Source organism: Talpa occidentalis, unplaced genomic scaffold, assembly GCF_014898055.3.
Source record: "Talpa occidentalis isolate TD23 unplaced genomic scaffold, MPIMG_talOcc4v2.1 talOcc4.6, whole genome shotgun sequence".
In the NCBI taxonomy this organism is placed as follows: Eukaryota; Metazoa; Chordata; class Mammalia; order Eulipotyphla; family Talpidae; genus Talpa; species Talpa occidentalis.
Window position 1 is genome coordinate 103980016 of NW_023604972.1, and position 22661 is coordinate 104002676.

At 34.2% G+C, this 22661-nt stretch overlaps 1 long non-coding RNA gene across 1 annotated transcript in view; it reads right to left on the minus strand.

Moving 5' to 3' along the window:
* LOC119261173 (uncharacterized) overlaps positions 1-22661 on the minus strand; it is a 37533-nt gene that overhangs the window by 13445 nt on the left and 1427 nt on the right. Inside the window, exons 2-3 of the long non-coding RNA XR_005128954.2 lie at positions 14168-14316; positions 7316-7402 (exon numbers count right to left, since the gene is read on the minus strand). This is a non-coding gene — a long non-coding RNA (uncharacterized LOC119261173). The remainder of the gene's footprint in view (positions 1-7315; positions 7403-14167; positions 14317-22661) is intronic.

Below are 22661 nucleotides of genomic sequence, written 5' to 3' on the forward strand. Positions count from 1 at the left end.
GGACATCATGATGAAATGCTTTCATTTTACAGCAAAAAAAAAAAATTCTTTGTTGAGATTTCCTGCATTCTTTCAGTTTTGTTTTTATAAGACAATTTGTGATATTACTGTTGAAAATATGCAGTAAATTTCCACAATAAGTTTCACAGTCCTTCACATTCAGAATACACATCTATTGTGTAATTACATCTATCTATATATCAGCCATTTTACATTCTCCGCTTTTTAATCTGTACTACAGTGTCCAGAAATGAACACAAAGGAATGAGTGAAATCATATTCTCTAAATAATTTAAACAGCTTTTTAAATAAGGCAATAAACATATTTTAGGTCGAATGTGTTGTCATTTTTCTTTCTTGAGAAACTATGTGTGTAACAATAATAAAAAATAATGCTCAAACTGTTACTATTATATAAAAGTAATAAGTATAAGTCAGAAAAGATTTTTCACAGTTAATACAACTTCCAGATTTTAAAAACATTTTTTAAATTGCCAGTTATTTTAAAATCCAAAGTAATCAAATTTTATGCTGATCCCAGAGTACATTGTGTATCTTTTTTGAAAAAGGGAATTTTGATTGCATAATCATCTTAATTTTTATTATCTTTTTGTGTACTACAGATAAAAGTAAGGAACACTGTCTTGGTAATAAAAATAAGAAAATTATTTCAAAATTATTTTAAATTTAATTCAAATTTATGACATATAGAGAAATTCTAAGCCATATGAATCTCATCAGTTCAAATTGCTGTGCCAAAAGTACTTAGATATATTTTATCACTAACATTTTAGCAATAAAGAGTTCAAATGACCTTTCAAAAAGTGTGTCAAGAAATGAATGGATAAATATCTGAGAAGATATAACTAAATAATAAATATGAAAATTTTTCTATCTTACCACAGTTTATATGAATACAAATATCAATAAGGATGTTTATAACTTAATGAAATATGCAAAGTCATAAAAAGGAAAATGCTGAAGAAGTTATGGTGTTTAAATATTCAACAATAATGGTGATAGTCTGAATAGGTACTATATTTCTAGAAAGCAATGTGTCAATCTGTATCACTGTTCTTAAAATTTTTCATACCCTTAGCTAATTTTGCTTGTCAGACACCATATCAATGAACTAGCATAAAATTTAGGCAACAATGTATTACAACAATTTTTACTACCCATTGTTAATATAATGAAATATTATTTGCTTGCGTGACAATAGGGCAATGGCTAAACAAGTCACATTGCATAGTATGTAACATTATGCAACGATCAAGTCAAAATCGATTTTGATAGCCAAGAAGTTTTTGTGGAATAAGGAAATACTTGTAACATAATCTTAAACTTTTATTACTTAATTAATTAATTTTATAGCCAAAGGGCAGGTTTATTATACAAGAAAATAGAAAAGAAAAGAAGGGATGCTTGCACAGACACAAGCCCACAGAAAAAGATGCCCTGAAAAGGACAGGTATGTGAGAAGACTCATCTGTAGTCACACGCAGGCAGACTTGGGAAGAGAGCTGCATATAATCTTAAACTTGAAATGCAAGATTTAAAACTGGGTACACAGTTTAATTCCTACCACATTATATAAATATAAATATATATATATATATATTTATACATATTTGTACATGTATATGTGTATGTATGTATGTATGTGTGTATATATATATATATATATACACACACACACACACATATACACACACATACATGCATCTGGAACATTGGGAGTTCAGACCCATGCTGTGAAAAAGTTTACACCATCCTACCGGGAGACAGAAAAATGTAACTAATCCACTTGGTCAATAACTCCAGTTTGGACAAGTCTGCAACCATCATGTAGATATCAGACACATAAGGAAAGTCATCTCAGACAGACCTTCCAGATCAGCCTGTTTGCCATCACCAAGTAATCTTAGGTAAAGTTTTGTGAGAAAAGGATATGCCCACTGAGCCCTGTACAAGTCCCAGATCCACACAATTATAAGATATAATAAAATGGTTGTTAAGGGCCTCCCCGGTGGCGCAGCGGTTGAGCGCTGGGTTGCAAAGCTGCCGGCGACCTCTGCGGCGCCGGTTCGATCCCCGGCTGCTCCCCGGCCACCGGAGGAGGGTCCCACATGGCGCGCAGACCTCTCCTGCCGCCCGCTGCTCCCCTCAGCAGTGTACTTCAGTCCTTCTGCCTGCTCTGCTCCCTGCTCTGGCTCTGGTGAATTCTCTCACCCTCCCGCGCTTCTGACTGTACCCAGTGCATGTATAAACAAAACGAACGAACAAACAAACAAATAAATAAATAAAAACATGCCTCTATAAAAAAAAAAAAAAAAATTAAAATGGTTGTTAATATTCTAATACATATAGACAGATGAAGATGTGGATATAAATAAATGAAGCAAGTTAGATATGAATCTAAAAGAAACGACTCAAAGAAAATGTTCTGAAATAATAGCAGTGGCTATCATTGAGTGGGATATTTATCAATAATTTTAATATACTTTCATGTTTACCAAATTTCCAATGAAAAACATTTAAATTTTATATTAAAATGTTATTTTTTTAAAGAGAAAATACATTGATCTTTATCGTTTAAAGCAAAATATATGACATAACTTACCCAGAGAAACATGTCGAAGAGAGTTTTGGATTAAATTACTTGCTTTGGGATTTAAATAAGTGACCAAGTTATTAAAATTTAACAAAATGATAATGCTTCTCTTAAATGTTTGCTGCTCAGACTGTCTTTTAAAGAATCTAATCAAATTTACAAAATAGCAAATGACTACTTTATACATGGGTGGTACTAAGCTCTGGGATCCTTGGTAATGATAATGTGCTAACATACCATCGACTATCTTTGGATTAGTGAACCACATTATTCATCCATCAGTTCATGGATATTTCTAGTTTTGTTCATCAGTTTCATTTTAAATTCCCAGGATCTGAATTAATTGCAGGTGTCTGCTTCCAACAGGAGTGTAGTCTTTAAATTATACATGTCAGTCTACCGCTTACATCATGTCATATCCTGTTATGCTACTTCCCACCATAAACTGGCATAACACAGCATGACACAAGAGAAATGCACTGACATGGAGCAAGATGTCAGAAAATAAATACTAAATTTTCGCAGATAATGTGGAACAGATATTTTGAGTTATCTGAATTCTTCTGAGCAACATGTTTTATCTTATTAAAGTTAGTTCTTTAAAAAATTGATGATAATTTTTTTGTAGTTAATTCCAAGACACTTCAGTTTAACCTTGAAGGTTAGAAATGTTATGTGATAACTTGCAGGGAAAAATATTTAAATTTAATCAGAGGTTATTTGAAAAATGTTCTACTACAAATAGCTCAAACTCTTAGAAAACTATGTAGAATTTTGACGTAATGGAGTAATGATCATGCCTTCATAGAGCAAGAACACTTACACAGAAAAAACATGATTTTAATCTGTAGTCCAATGAGAGTCAGGATTTGCAAACCAAAGTGACCAAAACAAATGATAAAAGAAGGATGAGCTAGGATAGTGATGGTCAGGCAATGGGGCCTTATGTTCAGTGAAAAAGTATGGCCAAAGGGGAAAGGAGGAGCAGTTGAATATGTATGTAACTGTAGTGCAAGAGGTTTGGAAAAGAGAGAGTATCCAATTATATCTTAAGGCTAGGGTTAATATTTGACAATGAAAAATTACCAAAGGTTTTTCATAGAGACTATGAACTGATCAAATTTTTATTTTAGAAAAATCACTTCTATTCCTTATCATTCTCCTCGATTCTTCTTTCTCCTTTCTACCTCTAAGCTGTGGAGAGCCTAAGGTCTCAATTTTGTGACTTTTGTCTCTACATGCACTCAGGTTTTAGATAACCTCATCTAGTTCCTGTGACTCTAAATACCATCATTCTCTGAAGGTTCTCAAATGTAATATCTCCAGTCTTTTTTTTTTTTCCTTCTATATTATGTTCATTGAGGTAAAGCAGGTTTACATCTTTTTATTTGCTCTGGGGTTTCAGGTACAAACCTCTTTAAATGTATACTTTCATACCCTGTCCAGTGCCCCAACAATTCTCCACCATGTTCCACTGGGCCCCTACTTTACCCACTCCCACCCACCATCTTCCTCTTTTGGTTGCCTCAGATTTGTAGTCAGTGATTGAGAGTTTATTATTGGTTTGGTTTTGACTGACCCTTTGTCATGTTTGTCTATATTCCAAAGTGAAACTATCCCATATTTGTATTTTGGGTATTTTCAAAGTCATAATGGTGATAGGAGAGAATTAAAATGGAGTCAATACATGCAAGGGAATGATTATAACAACAGCCCACAGAATATAATCTGGAAAAGGAAGAAGGGGTAGTAAAAGAAGGGAAAAGATGGTAGAATCAGTGGCTTCTAGCATTAAAAGACTCCAGTTTTGATTTCGAGAATGGATACAACTAAAAGTAAATTTCTATTTTAAGTGTGGATAAATAGCATATAAATAATAACAGCTTTGTTAACATTCCTATTCTCAAAATAAAAATGATTTTATAAATGAAATTTATAAGTACATAAATTTGAAAAGATGGTAGAGAATGTCAGCTCCACTTAAAACATAATTCATTAGCATTAAGCCAAACTTGAATATTCAGTGTCCAAAGCTTTCCTTACTAAAGATCTGAAGTTGTTCTACAAGAGATCCATTACAGTAAAATTCTAATGGAGACTATCTTATCTTTTTTTTATTAGAATGTAGCTTTATATAAAGCCAGCTATGAACACTTTCAGTGTTCAGGTTGCACCCCATGTGCAAACCCAACCTAATTCTCCATGGGAAAATGGGAGACAAAATCTACCCAAGGAAGTTCACCTAAAGCCTCCCTTTTCATTAAGTTGATCACACCTGATGATGAATACTTCCTAATATATAGCTCTCATCTCACACCATAAAATTAGTTCTATCCCTTTTTTCCTCATCTTCTTTCTAAATACAATAGAATCTTAGTCTTTATTTCTCCTCTAGCATCAAGCTAGATTCTGTTCTTCCCCCGCACCCTGGGGAACCCAGTTATAATACTTATTTTCTCACTGGATTGCTCTCCTTTCTCTCTATTGATTCTTTCCAATCTGCCTTCACAATAACAGGAACTTCAGAAGTCATTTTAAACAAATATACCCTTGAGGGGCCTCCCTGGTGGTGCAAGGGGTGAGTGCCCCGCACTATGAATCAATCCGCAGCCTCTGCAGCATGAGTTCAATCCCCTGCCAGCCAGAGAGCATCCCACAGGGCGAAGCAGACCTCTCCTGTTTCGCCCACTGCTCCCCTCAGCAGTGTGTTTCAGTCAGTCTGCCTGTTCTGTTCTCCACTCTGTCTCTGGTGAATCCTCTCACCACCCCCACAGCTCCCCGGCATCTCTGCCTATACCCCAGCTTGTATGCATAAATAAATAAATCTAAAAAAAAACAAATATGCCTTTGAGCTCAGGATTTATTCAAATTAGTATTGTTTTTCAATTCTTTTTGCCATTTTCAGTGAGTGATCAATACTCCCTGTTTCAATTTCCACAATATTCTATAAAATTATTTTCCTGACAGAATGTCCCTAAAAATGCCTCCATCTGAGAACACAGGCTCTCCCTCTAGCAACTGTAGTGAGATGATGAAATGCAGGGAGCAGCTACCATGCCTTGGAGGGGGAATTTAAGGGAAAAGGTGGTTACTGCAGCTACCTGGTATTACATAACAAATCACCCCTTAAATTTGATGGCTTACTGAAACAGTTTCCTTACTTCCTCCAGTTTTCCTTTCCCACTCACTCACTTCCAAATCCCCTTTCCTTGGCAGTCAAATAAATCTTTTGAGTTCTGTCATAGATTTTAAATATTTATAACTTATGTGACCTATTTATGGACCAGAGATACACATGTGCTTGGGATTTAGAGTGTAAACATCACTAATGGTTTATTTTTCATGAATCAAATTATTGACAATAAAGACAAAAATAATCAACTTTAAGGTAGCTCCATATTAGTCAAGACAGTTTTAGTTAGCTGCAGTTAGTAATCAATCTCAAAATCTAAGCACTTTTAAGCAAAAATAAGAATTTTTGAGAAGTTGTATCAACTACCATGACCTTGACATCTTTTCGGTACTTAAAAACTCACCAGTGATGTCAATAGGCTTATAGACAATGGAAATTTTTAGTCATTGCAACTTTTAACACACAAAAGATAAAACGTGAGTCTACTTCTTAATTCTTTTTAACAATTCTAGGCCGACTGAAAATTTCCACCTCTTTCAAACCAATCTTAATAATGCATAATTTATCAGGAACTTACTACTTATTTGTTAACTTATTAGCATAAAAGGTATGTAAAATTCTCTTAAAATATTTAAACTCTCTCAGCTCCCTTTTAAATTATGAACTTCTACATTTAGTTTTCCCTTTCTTTTCTTGTTTGGATATGTTAGGTGTTCTTTATTAGTTTTTTTTTTTAAAGATTTATTTACGCATGCATACAAGAGCTGGGGTGTAGGCCAGAGGTGTGAGGGGGTGAGAGGATTCACCAGAGACAGATTTGGAAGCAGAACAGGCGGATTGACTGAAAACACTGCTGAGGGGAGCAGTAGGCAAGACAGGAGAAGTCTGTTTTGTCATGTGGGTCACCTCCCTGGCTGGGGATTGAACTCTTTTGCTGCAGTAGCTTCCAATTGCTTCACAGTTCTGACACTTAACCCTTTGCACCACCAGGGAGACCCTCTTCATTAGTTTTTATTCTGCCTTTTTTGTTGTTTACTGAAAACACACAGCTGATTAAATTGTATTCCTCTTACTGAGTTTCTTAAGTTTGCTTTATTGTTTTTCTTAATTTTTGGGTAAAGTATCAAATCAATTTATTTTCATATTTATTGTTTAATAAGGAATTCCAAACAAGTATGCTTTCTAACTGTGACTTTGGAAGCACCACAAAACCTTTAATTTACAGAATTCTCCTGTCTCTTCATATAAGGTCTGCAGTGCTACTTAGATACAAGATCTTTTTAGCAAAATTCTTTATTTTGCTTTTAACATCCAAGTAGTATAAATTTTTTGTTTATATTTGTGCAATTAAGTTTTCGTTTCACCATAATACCATTAGACAATATAGCTTACACAGTTCCCACAGTTTCTAGTTTTAAGATTTTGCAGGTGTATAGTTGGTATATGATCACTTTTTATACTTTTTCTGAGACTTTTGCAAAGAAACTATTGTTTTTATAGAATATAGATAGAACTTTTATATAACTACATATATATTTTATAAAGATTTTTAATATGTGCATACATACCATTTGCCATATGTAAATAAAAACAGAGATGCAATTATTGGTTGCATCTTCCCAGTAATTTCAGTCCTCAATAAGTTATTTAGAGATCTAAAAAAAAATATTTCATACACAAAATAGAAACAATTAGTATTCTTGGAAATTTTAAACAAGATTGTCAAAAAATTTTAAATAGTAATTTTGAAAGCTAAATGGAATGAAAACATAGTTAATGATTTCATCAACTGAAATAGCAACCTGATTCTTCCAAACAAGATAAAAAAATGACAAAGTATTAACACTTACAAAAATAATCCAAGATACACAGAGAAATAGAAGCATAAATTCTAGCTCTATCATACTAGATTTACACAGAGAGAAACAAACAAAATTAAGTAAATAATTAAGAAAATTATGAAAGTCCCCAAAGCAAACAGATGACATGCAATGAATGTGATTCACTATATTTGTATCAGATAGCTCAATAATGGTTATTCTAGAAGACAATGGGAAAAATGCTGTCAAAGAACAGGAAGGACAATTCTTTAAATGTAATTCTTAACCCAGCTAAAATATTAATCAAAAGGAAAATAGTGGCATATTCACAAAAGCATCACCCATCATAACTCCCACTTACAGAAGTCAGTGACTACTGGTATGGAAAGAATTTTGGTCCCCCCCCAATCAATGTATTTTTTAATGTCTCATTAAAGAGAATGTTCTTTGGACCTTTTGAGAAACATAAAGAATGAGTGAGCAGGTTATACATAAATCTACTGAAACATTTCTATCCAATCAAATATTTTTATTCTTTCCTCTATAACATATCAATCAATTGTTAGTATATCAACTTCATTTAAGGTAAGCCATCACAAAGCCAGATTTCAGTGTAAGCCATTAGAACCAGTCCCTGATACATTGCATATGTGTAAGTTCCATGAGCTTTGATTTGTGGTTATTTTATGTCATTTCATGACTAGAAAGAAAATTCTACTGAGAAATCAATACCTCCTTAACTGCTAAACATTTGCAACTCCCATTATTTATTGTATAATTTACTCTAACCTCCAAAATACACATTCTTCTCAAATGTATATGGAACATTCTGAAAGATAGACAATATATTGGGTGACAATAAATTCAAGAAGTCTAAAATCATATCAAGCATCTTTCCTGATGACAAAGGTATAAAGCTAGAAATCAACCACAAAAAGAAAATAGAAAAAAACTCAAATACATAGAGACTAAACAAAATGATATTGAAAAATCATTAGACTAATTAGGCAAGCAAATGAGAAATTTAAAAGTAAGTGAAGACAAATAAAAATGAAGATATAGAACCTAGGGGATGCAGTAAATGCAGTAATAAGAAGGAATTTTATAGCAGTATAAGCCCACATCAAGAAATATGAAAAAGCTCAAATCTAACCTTAGCCCTTAATAAGCCATTTGAAAAAAGAACCAATGAGAACAAGTCAATAGAAGGAAGAAATTAATGAAAATTAGAGTACAAGTGAAATAGAAATTTAAAGAGTCCCAAAAGATCAATGAAACCAATATCTGTTTTTTGAAAAGATAAAAAAAAATAAAAATAAGCAAATCTTTAACTAGGTTCACTAAGAATAAAAGAGAGTAAACTCTAATAAATAGAATAAGAAATAAAAGTGAAATTACAACAGATAACACAGAAGTATGGAGAATCATAAGAGACTACTTCGAACATCTTTTTGCCAAAGTATTGGAAAATCTAAAAGGAAAACACAAGTTCTTAGAAAATCATAAAAACTCCAAATACTGAACCAGGAAGAAAGGAAAATCTGAATAGACCAATTAAAGCAAGGAAATCGAAATAGCAATCAAAAGTCTCCAGAAAAAAACAAGCAAGCAAACAAACAAAAACCCAGGACCAGATGGTTTCACTAGTGACTTTTGCCAAATATTCAAAAAAGAACTAATACCTATCCTTCTCTAGTCCTTCTAAAAAGTGGAAAATGAAGGAATGCTTCCCCCAGAACAATATATTTATTTTATATAACAGATGTTTGTTCCTTTTGTGTTAACTTAATATTAAATAATTCCAAAGATTTGATCCATATCTTAAGTAACATAGAAATTAAACCTTTGAAACATTTTTAGGAAACCACACATAAATATTATAATTAGAAAATCTATAAATTTAATTCTATTTTAACCCAATGGACAAAGGGAGAATCATTATTTCCTCTTTAACTTATACTTTAAGTCTTGACTTAAATTTTTTCCTGAACTTTGGTACTTCTCATCCTCCAACAAGCTAAGTTCTATTAGTGTATTGGATGCTATGGAAGAGCCTTAACATATAAAGTAAAATATAGACTGGAACCTAGACCCTGGAAAAGCTACCACCTAATTTCTTAATATTCACTATTGTGATAGCTGTGTAGCTGCCATTGCAGAAAGTACATTTTCCATTTTCAGAAATAATGAACCATATTTCCCCAGTACCCATTTGACTAGGGTAATACATGTGAGACTTTGTGGTAGAAATTAATGATCTTAGTAGTACTCCAGTGGCCTGGAATCCTTAATGAATATCCCTAAACATTTTACCTAATGCTGAGAAGAGACTTCAGCACTTTGGGGAAAAAAGAAGATCATAATTACTTAGCTTTTTATTTAAATCATCTTACAAATTGTTTAGTCTCACCTACATGATTTCCAGTGTAGACTCCTTTATTCCTGAATGGGCCTTGGTGTTAGGAACATCATATCTCCTGACACATATGGCTGGAGGTTTGGGGAAGAATAGTATTTTAAAAGCATCCTTATATCTAGAAGCTTAAGTTCCATATGCAAAATGAGTCTTTACTTTAGTGGCTTCAACTTAAATGTCAGTGGCCACCCACCCAGCTAGAGTCTATCAAATGCTAATGGAAAATTATAAAGAGCATTTGAATGGGCAAGGGCTTGACAGATAAGAAATAATTGTATTTTTCAGTCCCTTTACAACTACCTCTATCTTCAGAAATTAGGCTTGCACACTTTTCCTCCTACCATCCCATTTTTTTCAACTTAGTTTTAAAGTCACAGGGCAGAATCTGATTCATACCATTAATGTCTCTTTGTTCTTGGTTCTGCTTTCACAAAAATGCTGTAGGCAGTTCACTAGATGACTAATTTACTGGAGAAGTTATCAGAGTCCATTCAGTTGCAACTATAAAATAATTCAAGTAAGACAATAGTGCCTGCTAGCACTCCATAGCGAAGGTTTGTTCCTAAAATGATCAGATTCACGCCCCAACATATTCATCCACAAAGTTAAAAATCTCATCTAGAATTGCATATCCATAATCAATTTATCACTCCTGTGATAGATTAGGAAGTGAAAATAAAGGCGTTTTTTAAAGGTAAAATAAAATCAAAATATTTTTACACCACTCAAATAAACCTTCATCACATTTAAGTATTTTAAACATTATTTATATAACAATATTTGTAAGCAAAATCACCTTCCTTAAGTCAGTTTTCTAAGATGTTGTTTGTTGTATTGCTCTGGTAAATGAACAATATTCAAGAATCCTTGGTTTATACTAAATTTTCCATTTCAAACTTTTTACAAAATATTATTCATCATGAAAATAATAATACCAATAAACTTAGGTTTACAATGCAGTAAAATGTAGAGTTTGCCCTATTTGCCTTTATTCAAACAGAACTGTAACTCAGATGCATGCATTCTCAATGGGTTCTGTCAGGTAAACTATATTTTACAATAACTCACCCAGTACTAATTAGACCTTTCAAACATTTTATGTAACTGACTTTAACCATACTGAAACAGAAGTTTAGTATCAAACAGAATATTGATGGATACATCAATTATTGTTGTATCCATCCAAATAGAATTATTGTTTCCATCTAGTATTGAAGTTAAAGGATTAGACTAGATTATTATAAATAGTAGCAGTTGTCAAAACATTCAAGCTTTCAGTATCCTCTCAGAAAACTACTACTCAAAACCAAATGCAGTAAACTGATACATTTAGACTGTAAACATATAGATATATAAAAGAGTAAAAGAACTAGAAATGTGACAGAATGCAATGTGTCCTGTCCCAAAGCTTTTAATACTGTTTATGTTGCCCCTTCCCTTAATAAAATAGAACTATGCATATAGGGTTGGGACAGATTAAACAGAAACATTGGAAAGGGCTCATAAATGTCATCCCAAACATCAAAAGAATGCAAAAGTCCATAAGAGGCTAAACACGATGAGTCTTTTCACAACTTTTTGCCTTTAGGAATAATGTTTGCTGTTACCTGCTTCTATTAAATTCCTGTTAAGTTTAAGCCCAAATTTAACTACCTCTTGGGGTCTCACTCACTGCCCCCAGAAAACTTAGATTCTCTTTTCGTTGGTTTTCCACCAGGTTTAAAAAAACCCATATTATTAGAAATGGTGCCATTTTAGCATCATCATGTGCATGTTTTCCTCCCAATAAAAATTTATTTTGAGAACAAAATGCCTGATTCATTTCTATATACCAAGCATTTATTTCAGTAAATGAACAGCAGATATTTTTAAGAATAAAATGAAGAAATTAAAATAAGAAAATTATCAATTCTTCCTGAAATTTCATGAAGGATGTTTTGAAGTAGGAAATTAAAAAGTGTATCCAAGTAGAACTTTCATGAGCATTTGTGGGGAAGAGGAGAGAATTCAAACGAGTACTCTAGAGACAATGGAAATTGTCACGAGACCAAACTCAATACTGGGAGATAATGTGCAGACAGAAAGAAAAAGGATTCAGTACTGATCCATGATTTCTACTTTTTACACATTTTAGAGGTGAGTGAAGTAGGAGGAAAAATCAACCACAAAGGAGGTAAGAATGCAGTCAGAAAATTGCACTAGAAACCAAGTGAAGAGAACTTTCTGAGGGCTGGGATGGTCAACTCAAAGAAATGCTGTGAAGAAGTAAAGTAAAATTCACAAAAATCTGCAAAGAGCTGATGAGACTCAACAACAACAAAGAAAATAATCCAGTCAAAAAATGGGCAGAAGAGCTAAAAAGAAACTTCTCTAAAGAGGAAATGCAAATGGCCAACAGGCATATGAAAAAATGTTCAACATCATTTGTAATCAGGGAAATGCAAATCAAAACTACCATGAGATACCATCTTACACCAGTGAGAATGGCACATATTAAAAAAACTAGCAACAACAAATGTTGGGGAGGATGTGGAGAAAAAGGAACTCTCCTGCACTGTTGGTGGGAGTGCAAACTGGTCCAAACACTATGGAGAGCTGTGTGGAGATTTCTGGACCTACTAAACATAGAGCTTCCATATGATCCAGCAATTCCACTCCTAGGTATTTACCCAAAGGACACAGAAACATCAATTCCAAAGAGCACCTGTACCCCTATGCTTATAGCAGCACTGTTTACAATAGCTAAGCTTTGGAAACAACTCAAATGCCCAAAAATAGATGACTGGATCAAGAAGATGTGGCACATATACACCATGGAATATTACTCAGCATTCAAAAAAGATAAACACATGCAATTTGCAGCAACATGAGTGGTGCTGGAAGGGATCATTCTCAGCGAAATAAGCCAGAAAGAAAAAGAAAAATACCAGATGGTCTCTCTCATAGCAGGAATCTAGAAAACTTAAATAAGGGACCAGGAAAATGAATAACTATAAGAAAGTGAAAATCAAAATCAACAAACAACTATGAACCAGAGACACTCTATGGAGGGTGGGGGGAGGGAGGGGAGGGATTGGGGTCAAAATAAGGGGGTTGCAATTGTATGGGGAATATAAAAATAAAATTTATTTAAAAAATTACACCTAAAAGCATCCCTGGACTTAACAATTAGGTGGTTTTGAGGACCTTGATAAGAGCAATTTGTTGGTGGGGTAAAAATCTAGATTTTAGTGAAGGGCTGAGTCAAGAATGAATGGGAAATGAGAAAATGCAGACAACACACACAATTCATTAGTGTCAGAGACCTGTTTGAGAAGAGGGGGAGAAATAGGGAGGACTAACTGAAAGGAATGTGAAACCAAGAAGGAATGTTTTAACCATGGAAACTATGAATGTTCCATTAGATACAGATAGCAAAGAGAAAAGGGTGTAAGCATCTGGGAGGACTTGAGCTCCAGAGCACAACCAGAAACTTGGCCCTTGTACAGCAAGGTTCACTCCATAAAGAAAAAGGATTTATAATTTTCTGTTTTTGTTTTGCTGTGTTTTGTATTGTTATTATTTTTTTACAGTGATGTCTTATTTGGTTTCCCTATATTCCTCCTATAAGTAAAACCATCCAATATTTTTTTCTTTTTCATTCTGACTTATTTCACTGAGCATAATTCCTTCTAGTTCCATCTATGTTGCTGCAAATGGCATCAGTTTATCTTTTTTGATTGCTGAGTAATATTCCATTGTGTATATATACCATATCTTCTTGATTCAGTACGGAGGGAGGAACACAGGGGACTATGGTGATGGTGCACAGGTGCATTGGTGAAGGAAATTCTGTGGGAACTACACCTGAAGGGGTAGGGGGAAGCAAATATTGTTTTAAAATGAACAATGATATAAAAATAAATAAATCAGTAAAAAAAAAAGGAAGAAGAAAATGGGTATGGGAGCAAGTAGGTCCTATATATGATTGCAGGAAGATGAGAGCTAATTTCATTCCAAAACTCAGAGAGCCATAATTAATGTCACATTCTTTAGTTCATGTCAAAAGGATACAGTGTATATCTGTGTTAGTAAGGATAAGCTGTGTTTTGTGGGGTTAACAGACAATTGCAAAATCTCAATGGCTAGCAGTAATAAAGTTGTTTCTCACTCATTGTGTATATTGCAAGTTTAACTCGACTCACTTTGCCCTTTATCTGGAACTTTGCTGATTTTCATGTGGAGGGAAAAGAGAACAGGCAAACGATGTCCAGGTCCTTAGAACTTGTACCTTGAAGTAGCATACTTCACTTTTGCTCCTATTTTTCGGCCAGACCTCATCAAAGGGCCATTCCTGCATTAAACAAGGCACAGATGTACCTCCTTCTTGTAGAAAGACATGGCAGACAAAGACAGGGAACATGACTGGAGATTGTGATACATCCTAACCGACATTCACTCAAGTCTTTTGGTTTAAAAGTGAGAAACAGTTAATATTGCATACCGGATATTTTTCAGTCTATTATTATCTGTTCTCCATGGTCACACATTCAGATAAAAATGACTAAAATTGGGCCTCTCCTGGTGGCGCAGCGGGTTGAGCACAGCGCTGTGAAGTTGTCTGCAGCCGCTGCAGTGTGGGTTCGATCCGGCTTGCTGGTGAGAGTCCCACATGGCGTAGCAGGCCTCTCCTGTCTCGCCCACTGCTCCCCTCAGCAGTGTATTTCGTTAGTATGCCTGTTTTGTTCCCCATCAGTCTCTGGCGAATCCTCTCACCCTCCCGCAATTCTGGCCTATACCCCAGTTCTTGTATAAATAAATAAATAAAATCTTAAAAAAAAAAAGAGGCTAAAAAAAATGACTAAAATTGACTAGTATATTTTTGAAACTTCACCAGACTATTGCCACTACCTAAGCGGCCATTTCAACTATTGGTTTTCCTCTTGGTTGATGATTTCAGGCAATTTCTACTATTTATTCTTTCAATATGTATTTACTCTATGCTGGGTGCATTGAGGTCAGTGCAGCCCATCTCTGCTATAAAGGAAGTTGTTATAACTTCCACATACAAATAGGTAAAATCTACTTATGTTATCATAAAGATAGTATTCATGTGACTGACTACTCCACGGTTTCACAAAACTACAAAAATATTCCCTATGAAATCTGCATGTTGGCTGCTAAATTAAACTATGCATACACTGTCCATTATAACAATTAAAGTATTTTGCCTTTCTTGAAGGAGGAAATGTCTATGAGATTTTCTATCCTTTGATACTGTGACTGAATTGAACTATTTTTATTCAAAACAGCATAACCAGCAGAAAAATATCATCACTCAATTAATTTGATGATTATATAGCATGGACACATTGGGGAAACATCATAAGATTAAGCCTTGTTCTATGAAGGTTCAAAATGAAGACAGATAATTTTAAGTTGTGGAATTCAATGACAGACAAAAGAAAGAAGGAAGGTTGAACTAGCTCATGTGCAAATGAAGCAATATAAGCTTCCAGAAAACTTCCGTAAATTAAAACACCCTCATTGGTAACTGACCAGCATAGCAATAAGACAGCAGAAAATCAAAGTTCTCCATGGTATTTTCCCATATTTAAAATGATTCCCTGTCTGGGGCATATTGCTACTTTGTATTCCTCTTGATATTTTCATTTAAAAGAGAGCTGCTGTGCAAAATAATGTCCTTGTCTGTACCTTCCTCATACAAACCTCCAATCAAATTTAATAAAGCTAGTTTGATACAATGCCAGCCTACACTTGGTTTACCCTTGGTCGACTTTAATAGGGTCAAAAATATTTTCGCATTGGCAGTGTACGCATTAATCATTTTTCCAGAGGATTTAGAAAATTGGAAGAGACAAGGCCAAGCAAAATTTTAAATTAATTGGGCCTACCCCAGCCTTCCAGGGTCACCTTGTGGCAGTTGTCCCACATTTTCCAGGTCACAGAGTTCCTGTGTTTCCTACAGCTGCCACAAGGAGAGATGCATGCTGTGGGCACACAAAGGTGAACAAATTTCTCTCAGAAAGTGCGAATTTTCCTACAGTAACCACAACAATTGCAGTTTCCAGATTGTCGCCAGACACTAACCACTTAAATAATGCATGCTCGGCTGACGCCTCCACTTGTGCATTTTCTAATCGAGTAGTCAGGAAAATTTGCAAACACTGTCATTTACCATAAATCCACTGCCTACTTATAACCACAAAGTAATTAATTTTAGTTCTGTTCAGAATTATTAATTTCAGTCAGAAAAAAAAGTTTTGAAATTGTTATGCCCCCTATTTTTTTCTCTCCACCAATAGTCATCAAAAAAGGTTGAAGCAGTTTTCCTATAGGGGACAGGCTAGTCAGAGCAATGTTATTGAGAGTCTATGTGACAGCAGTGATGCGATCCATATTTCTGGCTTAATCTGCTATCATGTGCTGGTGGATGTCTGGCTGACTCACCAGATGAAGTTGGCAACATAAGATAAAGGCTTTCATTAAGGCAGGGGTAGAGCAGTCTTTAAAGTCTTAATAATGATAGGCAACCCACCTTATGGGTTCTTCTAATAGAAGATAGCAATAAACTATACCCTCAGTGCAGAAAATACCTTGAGACTTTGGAGAAAATTAGCAAATATTTTTCACTTTAAATGGTCTTGGCATTTGACAGAAAAGAGAATAAGACACTTTACCAAGGATAAAAATAACTTGCAGTGAAATACACAATTATGAGTATACTGGTATGAAAATCTCAGCAATCACATGTATATCTAACATTCACAGAATGAAAATTGAGCATTAAATATGGTGCATTTTATCTTGGTAAAGCTAAATCTGGCACTCTCATTTGATATTAGTTTCCTGCTAAAGCAGCTGCATGATATGTCACAAGAATGTCCATATTATAAATATGTAATGAGCATGAGAAAACTGGTACAGCTCTGTTTGACTAATGACCAGATCTTTCCCATATCAGTAGCAGAACACATAGCTAACACAAGTATCGGCACTTTAATTGCCATGGAAGATTTTGTTTCTGCTTTCTACTGCATGAGTGATCAAGAAAAAAATGAGGGAAAGTAAACTAACATCTAGAGATGTAAACATGACTCACTGGGAAATCAGACATAGTTAAGTAAATTCCAGGATGTTTGTGGTTATCTGGGTCTAAACACTGCTGATAGTTCTGACTACTCTTGTTTTTAACTGTTTTTCCTCTGGGTACTTCTTAGTCTAGGTAAAGACTCATAAATACCTTCAATCTTTGGATTATGAATAATCTGCATGTTGTACAACTAGGAAGAGATGTCAGTGAGCATTGATGGAATTATCTAGAAACATGCTCTAGTGAAAAAACTTGACATTTAACAGCAGGGTTGAGAAAATCTAGCAGTGTTAAATCTTTGTGCTGTACATGGGATCATTAGAAATTATGCAACTACTGTTATATTAAAATTTGAAATTCCTGAAAAGAGATTAAATCACAGATACATAGGAAAAGATCATCAATATAGGGAAAGTAAATCAGAAGGATAATTCTTAAAATAGATAATGTGCCTGAACTTCAGAACTACATGGGAGCTTTAGGACATTTGACATACATTCCTACAGACTTGAGAAGCAGCTAGAACCTTCCCACTCTGTGTTTGTCCAGGCCCAGCAGGATCTCATCTCCTGGAAACCTACGTGAAATGCAGATGGTCAAGCCCACCAGACCACATGACTCAGTGGAATTATGTTAACAAGATCCATGAGAGTCACGTGCACATTAAAGACTGAGAATCTGGGTCTAAATTGAAGTCTAAAACCTCATCACAGAAGGTAAAGAAATTTCACAGAATAATTTTACAGATATTCCTGAGAGTCAGCTTCCACCTCCACTTTAAGCTAATTACATTCCCGGTCTAACACCGTCTTTTACCCCAAGTTTTCCACACGCAAAAATAATGCTGTTCCAGACAAGAATAAAATGAGCACATCTTCAAGACACTTTTATTTCATATCAAGGTCCACTTGAAAGAAAGTAAGTATGGTATACTTAAAAGTCAAGAAAAGAAAAAACTAACACCTCTATCTTGCTATTAAAATTTGTGTTTATAGTCCATAGGCTTTCTCATATCTTCACATCTCTGGTTTCTTGTTTAGAGTGGTAGGTTTGGCAAACATGCCTTTGGAACTGTAATATTTTTTCTTCTTTGTTACAAGACAAAACCCTGAATATTTCCAAACTGATGAACAAATTCATCCATTTTTCAATCCTTAAATTGTATGGGCCATGATAAAGGTTCATGGGGAAAAAAAGGAAATGTTTTTAATCACTGTGATAAATAATTCAAACATTGTATAACTAATCCAAAAGAGAACATAGTTCAACCCCATTAATTAGTCATTACAAACTACTGAGTTGTACAATAATATCAGTGGTGTTTCTGGAATAAAATATTAGGGAGTTATGTCCAGGATGGAGTTAGGATGCAGAACTTTTCCAGTGGAAATATTTGTTACTGACTTGAACCACTTGAGGTAATTGATATATTATGCTGCTTAATATTACTCTATTAATAACAAACATTTAAATCTTCATTCATGATATTTTCTTGAAAGCAGCACTGTGCTGATCCTCACTGTATTTTGACAGCAACCTGAATTCTTGTTCACAAGTATAGAATTTGTTTAGCTCCAGGCATCTGTGTTTGGATTACAAGAATGCTGATTGGTTCACTGCCAGGGGCACCCAAAGGTCAAGCTCTCCTTTTAAAGGTCTCTCTCTCTCTCTCTCTCTCTCCCTCTCTCTCCTTCTCTCTCTCTCTCTCTCTCTCTCTCCTTTGTCTCATTATTCAGAGTTCAAAGAGGAAAAGAGCTATGACTTCAAATCATTTACTTCTTTTTCAAGGATATTTTTAAAAGCAGAACTAACTCTGTTGGTGTGAGGTCAAGTTGATATGAGTACAGATCACACCGGCACACTTCTGACAGGTGACCTGAAACCTTTCAAACTGACATCTGTCACAAGGACAGACACAAGTTTTTTAGCCCAAGAGCTTGTTTTCATGACATTTCATTTTTCATCAGATTTTGAGAGAAGGGGAAAAAAGATGAACTTGAAAAAGTCTTGCCAGGGGCAGAAAATAAGATCAGGTTTTCTGCAGCTGCCTTACTCACCTTTAAAGGTCAGAGGTCTAGCAAAAGTGAACAAAAAAGACCTCAGTTTGATGTTATTGGATAAAAGGACATGTTATTACTTTAAATACATTTCTGAGACTTGCATAACCATTAGGCAGCATTACGGGAGAAATGGAATAAGAGTGAGATTACATATCCATTTTAAATCCCAATTTTAGAGTTTAGTCATGGAGTAAATCAAATCCAACCTCATCTATTCATCTGGCACAAAAGATGAAATCCACAGGTGCATGAATTTTCTCATGAATTGAATAATTTCCTGCTCCTACGGTACTGAAATGGCCAGTAAAATTTAGACAAGGTATTGAAATTCTTACTTTGGACTAGAGGAACTTCTGCATCAAAATAGTTACATGGTTTATCTTGGCTGAAAAATATTAGGGAAAACATGTACTACTGATTAAGAGAAAGAAAAAAGAACTTAAAAAGTCCAAAAATCCCTGGGTTCTAGTCGTGGTTTTACTAAAAGTGTGATGTTGGAAAATTATATTTCTGTTTCAGTTTTATCCCCTGTAAAATGGGAGAAATAATATCTCACTTTTGAAGTTCCAATGAGGACAAAACAGGATCATATATTTGCATGCAGTGAAATAAAAAAATAGTGTAGCAGTGGCTGGAAACTGCATTATGCTCATCTTTTTAGTTTCAAGTGCTTAGTATAGTATCTGACACAAGAAGTAGCTCTTGATGAGAAGTGGAAGATAGTACTTTCCTCATCTGATAATCCTTTTTTTTTTTTAACTTGAGTCCAGGAAACATTTATTGAGGTACCATTGGTTTATAATACCACACAAATTACAGTAGAGTTTCCCATCTGAATATGTTTATATACCACACTAATCCAGGGCATTTTTCCATGAGGAACAGCATGATTGAAGATTTGGAAATGTTTTTATTTAGATTATTTCAATATATGAATATAGGAGCAATGCCTTTGGAAGTCACTAAGAAACTAGGCGCATATTACACTACATAATTTTCAATTCTCAGGAATCAGGCAAATCAGACAATTTAGTAGGACAACAAATTACTGTGAAAGAAGTGTGCATATTTTCTAAAATAAAGCCTTACATACTGCCAATGGGTCAGCATTCCTTTGAATATCAAATTAGGTGTTTCTGTCATAATATTCATCATAGCATGAAATATTGAGAAGGTATAGAATTTGTTAGCTAAGTAATAGGAGCTATATATCCTGGATCTGGTCAACTAACTGTAAATATCAAGCTCAGCTTGATAAGTACACCATCAAAGCACTCAAATAATGCTATTTCTCCTGAGAACCCTTCTCCACAAATACAAATATATGTCTTACACATTTTTGATATTTCACATAAGATACTTATTAAATTGTTCAACAAGCTAATTGGAAAGTGCATGATAAGGTCAAGACCCTCCAGCCCAGAAATTTGGTTATGACATCTACTCCTGTAGATAAAGTGGGGTCCAGAGCTTAAAGCTGAATGAATAATATTTTCTATTCTATATGTAGCACACTTCACACTAATACAAGCAAAGGAATCCAATTTGTGATTATTTCACATCAGAGAAAGCCAGTAATAAATATTTTAGAAGACAAAGCAATGAACCATAATATTTGTCTGATCCTGCTTTTATTTCAGATATTCAGAGTCTGCTCTTTAAATAAATAGTAATCATACCATATATCTCAATTGTTGTTTTTACATACTACACAACAATTGTAAAAATAAGTTGCAATGATTGTTACATCTGTTTTAATCTCCTTAAGGTGTCCTATGTTGCTATTTTGAAGAAGCTGCCTAATTTTTAGAGTTCACAGTCAATATAATTTATTTTGAAAATGCTAAGAAAAACTTTTTACTCAAATTTATTTTAGCTTATTTAATGAGAGATGCTGCATACTTTCAATACTCAAAAGTTATTTAGTAATTATGACAAAAGAAGATTGCATATTATACTGTATTGCCTGGAACATAAAACTACACAGTCATCTAAAGAAAGCATGTATAAAAATTTCTTCCAGTAAACTGGGTAGTACTCTGGATATCTCATGAGCCTTACTTAACACTCTAATTTATTTTTTAAGGTTGATTAATGTATCATTCTGAATCATAATCTTTTAAATGTCCTTTTATATACTTTTATTTTCTTGTAATTCTTGATGTGATTACCAACACTGGAGGGATGGATTCATTTTTATTATTTCTGAACCTATGTATATTCTGAAAGTTGTAATCTGTACTTTCTGCTTCCTTAACATTTATTTATTCACAATTACACAACATTTAGAGACTGGACTTTACTAGTGCTTCTTGATTTCCAAGAACAGGCAGGGCCTATTTATGAGATTTTAAAAGCCATTCTTTTCCAAAACAAAAAGTTACATTGTTCTACCATCATGTGAACTAAAGTACCAGAGTTCAATTTCAGTTCAGAAGCACAAACCCAGAAGATATGAGTGAGTTTCCAATTTGGGGAAATATTTTAGATTTTGTTTCTGAACTGTAGAAAAGAGATGTCACAAACAAATTCTATGTGTGCCTTGGGGTTGGGGGTGGGGTGGTGACATGCACCAGAAGAGGTGTGAACCCATACTTCTGAATAATACAAAATTTTGTAAATACATAATTACATAATTTTGTATATCAATGTTGCTTCAATTGGAAAAAAGAGAGATATACTCTTCAGAGTCTCTGAAGATGTAGCTCTTCTCCAAGTGGCTTATTACCAGTAGAAAGAGCTGTTAAGGCTTTAACTTATTTCTTCTGAGCCCTACTCCTTGAGTTAAAAAGGGTGTTCTCTGGACTTGAACAGGGTACACATGTGATCAGTAAACAGACTATGACAAAGCATTAAAATCTCCACCTCAGCCACCTCTACTCTGTATTGCTAATGTGGAGGTATATTCATCAACCAGTAAGATGGGCAAAGAAACTGCTACCTTAACCTTTTCATCTCAGGCCACCTTCAGCACATCCCTGTGCCTTTTCTTTGCTCTTCTTTGTACTTACTGCCAGTTGCTGACTCTGGCAAGGAAATATTCCACTTAAGACATTTTCTTTAAAAATCTCTCTTTTTTCTTTGCTGATTACATCAGTGATAAATACATGTTCATTCCAGATAACTTAGAAAATGACATCCAGAACCACATTTGCTCTCAGTCATTTTTTCGTTAAGTCTTATTTTCAATACACAAGAGCCTATTAAATATACAGCTTGTTTTCATTTTTCACTATATCACAAACATATTCCCATCACTATAGAAATTTAATCTTTACAGAGAATTGTGCTGGCTGCATAACATCCTCTCTGTGTAATTTTAATGGTGTCTTTAAGTCTTTTGTCTTTTAATCCATTTATCACTTAGTGAACTTTTAGCCATTTTAAAATCATTTTATATGTCTTTACATTAAAAATTAATCACTTGTTCTATTCAAAATCATTCCCAAATTACTACTTGTCTTTGAATCACTTGTTCCCCCCCCCCCTTGGATATGTGGAGGTTTTTAATATTTATGTTAGCAA